Below are 9,507 nucleotides of genomic sequence, written 5' to 3'. Positions count from 1 at the left end.
TTCACTCCACCAGCCCTCCTCATCTGATGTCTTGTACCACAAGATTTTATGAAACCTCTTGAACATCTAAGAATTCCCAGTATCTGTTTTAGTTACAGAAAATACAGCCTCTGTGAGCATGCAGTGTGCAGAATACATTTCATAAACCAAGTTCTAAATGGAGATAGACTCAGAGATCCCTGAAGGCAGTCACCAATCAGCCAACCGATAAGTGGAATAACCTCAAAATTGCAGTAGAAGCTTTAATCAGATGTTAAAAGCTCTTGTTAAACAATCATAATGAAAGAAATCATTAACTCTGAGATAGGTGTGTTCAAGCCTGTGTGTGTATGTGTTCCTATATGAATAAATCAGATTTTACACATTATTTTAAAATTAGAAAATAACCAGCTCTTTTTCTGGTGTTCATAATAGGTGTGGATAGCTCTTTCTTGTTGTGAGTATAGTTTGGATTGCTAAAATTATTTTTCTCTCAAACTTGGGGTTAAAAGTTTATTGTTTTACTGATTCATAGTTAAAATACCATTTGGTGTATGAGTTAAGGAACTCTCCAACTCAGGTTAACACCCTTTGTACTGCTTTGTGGAAGGCTAAATCCTGAAGAGTCTTCTCTGGTATTTAGAGTATTTGGAGTACCTAACTATTACTCTTAGTTGTGTTCTATTTTGAATTCCTACAATTTTCTCATATATCAAATCTCCATTTTTATTTTTAATAATATTGATAAAAATTCGGAAACAAAAATTAAAGACTACTTTTTTTTTGAAAAATGATTTTTATATTTATTTATTTGAGCGGTAGAGTTACAGACAGTGAGAGAGAGAGAGACAGAGAGAAAAGTCTTCCATCCGATGGTTCACTCTCTAGATGGCCACAATGGCTGGAGCTGCACAGATCCAAAGCCAGGAGCTAGGTGCCTCTTCCCAGTCTCCCATGCAGGTGCAAGGGTCCAAGCACTTGGGCTATCCCTACTGCCCTCCCAAGCCATAGCAGAGAGCTGGATTGGAAGTGGAGCAGCCAGGACTAGAACCGGTGCCCATATGGGATGCCTGTACCTCAGGTGGGGGAACAACCTACTGTACCATGGTGCCGGCCCCTCAGACTACTTTTAAAAGAAAGAAATTAAGGCAGGGCAGTGCCACGGCTCAGTAGGCTAATCCTCCGCCTGCGGCACAGGCACCACAGGTTCTAGTCCCAGTTGGGGCGACAGATTCTGTCCCGGCTGCTCCTCTTCCAGTCCAGCTCTCTGCTGTGACCTGGGAGAGCAGTGGAGGAAAACCCAGGTCCTTGGGCCCTGCACCCGCATGGGAGACCAGGAGGAAGCACCTGGTTCCTGGCTTCGGCTCCTGGCTTTGGATCAGTGTAGCTCTGGCCATGGTGGTCATTTGGGGGGTGAACCAAAGGAAGGAAGACCTTTCTCTCTGTCTCTCTCTCACTGTCTAACTCTGCCTGTCCAAAAAAAAAAAAAAAAAAAAAAAGCAATTAAGATAAAAATAAAGTTATTTCAAATGTAGAAGAACCACTATGTGATAGCTTAAAAAGTTTACCTAAAATGAAGGTGAATGTTCAAAATCATGCTATAAATTTGAAGTTCTGTTAACAATAGTTTAAGTGCCCCAATATGTTTACTGCATAAAAACTGACCCAGTAAGAATAGAAGGTACATATTATAATGTAGTAAGTATAAATTTTATGTGGCTTGCAATTCTAGTTGTATAGATTTATCAAATTGCTAGGGGCCTTTTGTCACATGTTCTTTTTTTTTTTTTTTAATTTATTTGACAGATAGAGTTAGACAGTGAGAGAGAGAGAGACAGAGAGGTCTTCCTTCCGTTGGTTCACCACCACAAATGGACGCTACGGCTGGCACACTGCGCCAGTCCGAAGCCAGGAGCCACGTGCTTCCTCCTGGTCTCCCATGCGGGTGCAGGGCCCAAGCACTTGGGCTGTCCTCCACTGCCTTCCCGGGCCACAGCAGAGAGCTGGACTGGAAGAGGAGCAACCTTTACTTATTACTCTCACACTCTTTCAGTCACCGTAGTGTTCTCTGGAACCATCTCCCTGAGACTTTTTGGATTTATAGGCTGTGACCTGCATTTCAAACATGACTCTCCATGGCACCCTCCTCGTTTTGCTTCTGCAAATTGTATTGAGAGCACCAGTAAAATTTATCACTGAAAGTTTTATATCCACCATTTAAGCTTATAGGTGTGGATTAATCAATAAGGAAAATTCAAACATTTAGTAATAAAAAATAGACACAATGTAGAGTTTTGTGCACTGAAGATATATTTAAATCCATAAGAGCTAATGACATATTCAAAAAGTTCATGGAAATTTTGTATTATTTAAAAAAAAGCTACACATAGATTTCAAAACGTTTTGTCCCCAAATAGTTCAATTTATAGCAGGATATCATTTAATTCCATTTTTACACAAACTGGAAAACATCTGTATATTCAACTAAGAAACCTGGATGTTATCGTCAAATACTTTCCAAATCAATAATAGAATCTGAATCTGTTTATTATGCTAAAATGATAATTTATGCTAAAATTAGGTTAAAATGTTGATAGCTGAGAGGAGGTATTCCTTTCACCATAGAGCCAAAAATGCTATAAAATAGATTCACTTTTTGAACAAAAACTCTGGGAGCTGAAATGATGGAAAATCACTTAGCTAAGCTAGAATTGTTGATGACTTGTTGGACATGGAAAGCAAGCTATTTGGAGACCTGGAAAATCCAAATGACTGCTAAATTTATGAAAGGCAAAAGCTTTTGTTTTCTCTTTGTCTGTGAACACGCCTTGAATTCTCACAGAAAGACCAGAGAATAGTAAGAAGAGCAGGAGAGGTAAACGGCCAAATTCATGAGTTTCCAATATAAGTGTTTGCCTAAATCTTAGATTAAAAAATATAAGAAACAACTACCACCAAGCTCACATGGCCTAAACAAATGACAGCATCATACTGCTGAGAGAAACTAAGGAGAGGAATGAGAACATGGAGCTCAGAATCTCCACTTAACCTACCTCTCCCCTCTATAAACAGCCATAGGATTTGGCGCTTCTAGTGCACAGAGGCTAACTATAACAGATTTCAAACAAAGCCAAAATCCTCATTATATTAACTCACTCAGAAATCTTTACTAGAAAGAATGCTTTGCTCATTTCCAAGCATAAAGATTATTTACATCAATGTGTTTTATTATACAAAGAGGTTAACTTTCCAAAAAAAATTTAAAAGTAGATTTAAAAAAGCAAGATAAAACATCATTTGCACATGCAAAATAATCCTCAAAACACTACAGTCTGTCACTGGAGGAGAAAGAATGGAACACAGGAAGTTGTGAGATTGAGATAAGGCAGTGCAATAGGAAATAAAAGCAAAGAAAAAAAAAAGAATACAGGTAAGAAGATAGTAGAATATACTCATCAATTGTTTCATTACCTGTAAATTGTCTAAATGCACAATTTAAAAGACGTTACTAGATTACAAAAGAAAGCAAGGCTAGACTGTAAAAAATATTTGAAATATAAAAATATAAATAAGAAAAAAGTAAGATAATAAAGCTGTGTTGTTTTGAGCCCTGAAGATTGTTGTAATTTATTATAGCAGCAATAGGAAACAAATATACATATTAATATTGGTAAAGCTTGTAAGTTATAAATTAAACTTTTCACTAATTATAGCTAAACCTGAATTTATCATAAGCACAGGGATATATATTTTTTTTATTTGACAGGTAGAGTTATAGACAGTGAGAGAGAGAGAGAGAAAGGTCTTCCTTCCATTGGTTCACTCCCCAAATGGCTGCCATGGCCTGCGCTGCACTGATCCAAAGCCAGGAGCCAGGTGCTTCTTCCTGGTCTCCCATGCAGGTGCAGAGGCCCAAGCACTTGGGCCATCCTCCACTGCATTCCTGGGCCACAGCAGGGAGCTGGACTGGAAAAGGAGCAACTGGGTCTAGAACCCGGTGCCCATATGGGATGCTGACGCTGCAGGCGGAGGATCAACCAAGTGAGCCAGAGTGCTGGCCCCAACAAGGATATATTTTTCTATCTATATTTAAAATTTATGTCTCTGGACCTGAAATCCTCAGCCTAATATTGGTTTTGAAACTATCTTCTGTCCTTTAATAAAAGTGATTTAGGATGTCTAATTTTTTTAAACTTTTATTTAATAAACATAATTTTCCAAAGTACAGTTTATGGATTACAATGGCTTCCCCCCCCATAACTTCCCTCCCACCCACACCCCACCCATCTCCTGCTCCCTCTCCCATTCCATTCACATATAAAGATTCATTTTCATTTATCTTTATATACAGAAGATCAATTTAGTATATATTAAATAAAGATTTCATCAGTTTGCACTCACACAGAACATAAAGTGTAGAATACTGTTTGAGTACTAGTTATAGCATTAATTCACATTGGACAACACATTAAGGACAGAGATCCTACATGAGGAGTAAGTGCACAGTGACTCCTGTTGTTGATTTAACAATTTGACACTCTTGTTTATGGTGTCAGTAGTCTCCCTAGGCTCTAGTCATGAGTTGTCAAGGCTATGGAAGCCTCTTGAGTTCATTGACTTTGATCATATTTAGACAAGGTCATAGTCAAAGTGGAAGTTCTCTCCTCCCTTCAGAGAAAGGTACCTCCTTCTTTGATGGCCCTTTCTTTCTACTGGGATCTCACTCGCAGAGACCTTTCATTTAGGTCCTCTTTTTTTTGTTTTTTTGTTTTTTTGTTTTTTTTTTTTTGCCAGATTGTCTTGGCTTTCCATGCCTAAAATGCTCTCATGGGCTCTTCAGCCATATCTGAGTGCCTTAAGGGATGATTCTGAGGCCAGAGTGCTATTTAGGACATCTGATATTCTATGAGTCTGCTGTTTATCCCGCTTCCCATGTTGGATCGTTCTCTCCCTTTTTTATTCTATCAGTTAGTATTCACAGACACTAGTCTTGTTTGTGTGATCCCTTTGACTCTTACACCTATCAGTGTGATCAATTGTGAATTGAAATTGATCACTTGGACTAGTAAGATGGCATTGGTACATGCAATCTTGATGGGATTGTACTGGAATCCCCTGGCACATTTCTAACTCCACCATTTGGGGCAAATCTGATTGAGCATGTCCCAAATTGTGCATCTCCTCCCTCTCTTCGGCAGCACATATACTAAAATTGGAACGATACAGAGAAGATTAGCATGGCCCCTGCGCAAGGATGACACGCACATTCATGAAGGGTGTCTAATTTTAATTAAACAAATATATCTAAGTTCATTGTTTATTTACTCTTTTGCATTTGTCTTCTAGTAGAAGGTAAATTAAAGATTAGCACTATCTTTTAAAAATTTCCTTAATACATAGAGTTCATATTTAATGTATATCATAGGTATGGCTCTGAGAATGCAATGATGCTTCTTTCCTCCCATTGCTTCATTATTTTTATTTTTGCAATAACTTACTTTCAATTTACTTAATTATCACAGGCTCAGCGCTCCTCTATATATGCTGTTCATCAAGTAATAAATAACCACTGTTGATCAGAAATGTAGACAAGGGTGATAAATGATAACTGAATCACAAGGTGTTAATTTCACTAAAATATATTCTTTTGGGGGAAGGTGAGTTATCTATATTTAGCTACCAGAAATCAGAGTTAACATGCTATTTTTCTTTCTTGGTCTGGCTTATTTCACTAAGCATAATAGTCTCCAGTTGCATCCATTTTTTGCAAAAGACAGGATTTCATTTGTTTTATGGCTCAGTAGTATTACGTCATGTATATGTACCAACATTTTGTTATCCAGTCATCTGATGATTGATATTCCCTATCTTAGCTATTGTCAATTGAGCTACTATTAACATGGAGGTGCTTTTTTTTTTTTTTTTTTTTTTGGACAGGCAGAGTTAGACAGTGAGAGAGAGAGAGAGAGCAGAGAGAAAGGTCTTCCTTCTGTTGGTTCACCCCCCAAATGGCCACCACGGCCGGCACACTGTGCCGATCCGAAGCCAAGAGCCAGGTGCTTCCTCCTGGTCTCCCATGCGGGTGCAGGGCCCAAGCACTTGGGCCATCCTCCACTGCCTTCCCGGGCCACAGCAGAGAGCTGGACTGGAAGAGGAGCAGCCAGGACAGAATCCAGTGTCCCAACCGAGACTAGAACCCGGAGTGCCTGCACTGCAGGTGGAGGATTAGTCTAGTGAGCTGTGGCGCCAGCAAGATAACACTTTCATATGCTGACTTTATTTCATTTGGGTAAACTTCCAGGAGTGGAATGGCCACCAGGTAATATGTCTTGAAATCTGGTTTTGTGATGCTTCCAGCTTCATTTCATTGTTTTGGCTATTCAGGATCTCTTGTGTTTCCATATGAATTTAGGATCCTTTTTTTCCTAGATCTGAGGAGAATGTACTTGATATTTTGATTAGGATCCCATTGAATCTGTAAATTGCTTTGGGTAGTGTGGACATTTTGTTGATATTAATTCTTCCAAGTCATGAACATGGAAGACCTTTCCATTTTCTGTGTCTTCATTTATTTTACTTAATGCTTTGTGATTTTCACTGTAGAGATCTTCCATGTACTTAGTTAAATTTATCCCAAGGTATTTAATTTTATTGTAGCTACGTTGAGTAGGAGTAATCTTACAAGTTCTTTCTCAGCCGTGACATTGTATATACAACTGCTATTGGATTTTTTTTTTAATTTTAAATCCTTCCAGTATGCCAAACTCATTGAGTTCCAATAGTCTCTCAATGGAGTCTTTTGTTTCCCTTATGTATAGGATCATGTCATCTTCAAACAAGGATAAGTCAACTTTTCCCTCCTTTTTTTAAAGATTTATTTATTCTATTTGAAAGAGTTACACACAGAGAGAGGGAAAGGCAGAGAGAGAGAGATCTTCCATCCACTGGTTCACTCCTCATTGGCCCCAGTGGCTGGATCTGCACCTATCCAAAGCCAGGAGCCAGGAGCCAGGAATTTCTTCCAGGTCTCCCACATGGGTGCAGGGGCCCAGGACTTGAGCCATCTTCCACTGCTTTCCCAGGCCATAGCAGAGAGCTGGTTTGGAAGAGGAGCATCTAGGACTAGAACCGGCCCCCATATAGGATGCCAGCGCTGCAGGCGGCAGCTTTACCCGCTGTGCCACAGCACAGGCCCCAGTCTTTTCCCTTCTAATTTGCATCCCTTTTATTTCATTTTCGTGTGTATCGGTTCCTCTAAAACATCAAGAATGACATTGTGGAAAGAGTAGGCCTCTTTGGTTCTGGTTCCTAGTGGAAATTATCCAAGCCTTTCTCCATTCAATACCATGCTCCCTTGCATCTGTCATGCGTTGCCTTGATTATGTCATGGTATTTTCCTTCTGTACCCAATTTGCTAAGGCAGGTTTTTGTTTTATAATGAAAGGATATTTTGTTTCATTAAATGCTTTTTCTGTATCTATGAAACAAATCATATGGTTTTTCTTTTTTAAATTGCTAAAGTGATATATCATATTGATTGACTTGCATATGTTGAACCATTCCTGCATCCCTGAGATACAACCCACTTGGTCTGAGTGGATGATCCTTGTGAAATGTTGTTGGATTCAGTTAACTAGGATGTTGTTTAGGATTTTTACATCTATGTTTACTAGGAATAGTGGTCTATAGATCTATTTGTTGCATGTTTTTTATGGTTTTGGAATTAATGTGATGCTGGCTTCATATAAAAATATGGGAGGCTTTGGTCTCTATCAGTTGTTTTGAGTAGTTTAAAAAGATTTTGGGTTTAGTTATTTAAAAGTTTCATTGAATTTTTATTTATTTAGTTTTCCTTTGGTTTGTTTTTGTTTTCTAGGTCCTTGAGATGCATTGTTAGTTCATTTGTTTGATACCTTTCTGGTTTCTTCAAGTAGTCACTAATTGCTATAAACTTTCCTCTCTTCATACTGCTTTTGCTTTATCCCACAAGTTTTGATTTGCTGTGCTTTCACCATCATTCATTTCTAGAATTTTTTTTATTTCCTTCTGACTTTTTCTATGACTCACTATTCATTCAGGAGTGTATTGTTCAACTTACGTGTGTTCATATATACTTTAGACTGACTTTTATGTATGCATTCCTGTTACACATCACACAATTTGACATCTATAGACAGTTATTTAGCACAACTACTTTATTCATAATTATAGATAAATGATGCCACATTATAAATCATATATAGAAGTTTTAATGTTCATTGAGACATACACTGCTAACAACTCTTTATTTAAAATTATTTGTTTGTTTAAAAAAACACTTTTCTCATATTTGTTCCCAATTCTTAGTGACATACTCTGTAAATAATGATGTTGAATGTGAGCATAATTGTTCAGTCATAAACAATGTCATCATCAATGTATCCAATAATTGCCCTAGTATAAATTTAAAGAATTAGGGTTGAATGAACTAAGCATATGGAATTTCTTCCCAGGAGATTATAGAAATGACAGTGACAAATCTAAAAATCCATAGGACCCAACTCTCACTATATATAAGCACTCCTTTTAGATGTTGCCAGTATGAATGATTCTGCATATTTTACAGTGATCATATTTTCATAAATAGGGAAAGGGGCCAAAATAGAAGAGCAACTAACATGTCATGGGTGCTAGAATTCTGGTCAACTCTAGCTCCTACAGTTAATTTAGTGCAAATACAAAATACATGCCCTGACGTTATATGCTTGCACAAGCATGGAATGGTTTTTAGCCTCTCTCTAGTAGGTTGTGAATATTACAAACATAGAGTAAATCAGAAAGAAGTAACCAACAAACATATCATATCATATCATGAACAGGAAAAATAGTTACTTTTTGGTAATTAGTATTAGAAAGATATAAGAGAATCTGAACCTGCAAATAAAGAGCAAATAAGGAAACTCCAATAATCATTCCAGTAGGTGTACAGAAAAAACGTGGAAGATTCTGACAGAAAAGATGACAAGGCTAGTTAGCTGAAGAAAGAAAGAGGAGGAAAATGAAGAAAGACAAAACAGGGTCCGGTGTTGTGGTATAGGGAGTAAAGCACCACCTGCAACCCTGGCATCCCATATTGGTGCCAGTTTGTGTCCTCGATGCTCAACTTCCCATCCAGCTGCCTGCTGGGATGACCCGGGAAAATCAACAGAAGATAGTCCAAATGCTTAGGCCCCTGCACTCATATGGGTTACTCGTATGGACTTCTTGGTTCCTGTTTTTGTCCTGGCCCAGCCTTGGTTGTTACAGCCATTTGTGGAATCAATCAGAAGATGGAAGATTTTCTCTCTCTCTCTCCCTTTCTCTCTCAAAAATAAATAAATAAATAAATAAATAAATAAATAAATAAATCTATTAAAAATTTAATAAAAAAGGCAAAAGGCAAACTCCCACTGGTGTACTGCAATTGTGTGTACTCCCTGTGACTAGTCCTAATCTTGCTCAAATTTAACATTTTTAGTCAGAGCTTATGAAAGGTTATATCATAAAAAC

The 9,507-nt window shown here is 37.9% G+C and overlaps 1 non-coding gene across 1 annotated transcript; it reads left to right on the top strand.

The window, feature by feature from the left end:
* Window positions 1-5,163: 5,163 nt before the first annotated feature.
* On the top strand, window positions 5,164-5,268 carry LOC133773129 (U6 spliceosomal RNA). Its single transcript, XR_009867903.1, has one exon. It is a non-coding gene; the product is annotated as a U6 spliceosomal RNA (small nuclear RNA).
* The last annotated feature ends 4,239 nt before the right edge of the window (window positions 5,269-9,507 follow it).

This window comes from Lepus europaeus, chromosome 13 (assembly GCF_033115175.1).
Source record: "Lepus europaeus isolate LE1 chromosome 13, mLepTim1.pri, whole genome shotgun sequence".
In the NCBI taxonomy this organism is placed as follows: Eukaryota; Metazoa; Chordata; class Mammalia; order Lagomorpha; family Leporidae; genus Lepus; species Lepus europaeus.
This window is presented reverse-complemented; position numbering and strand designations above follow the sequence as displayed.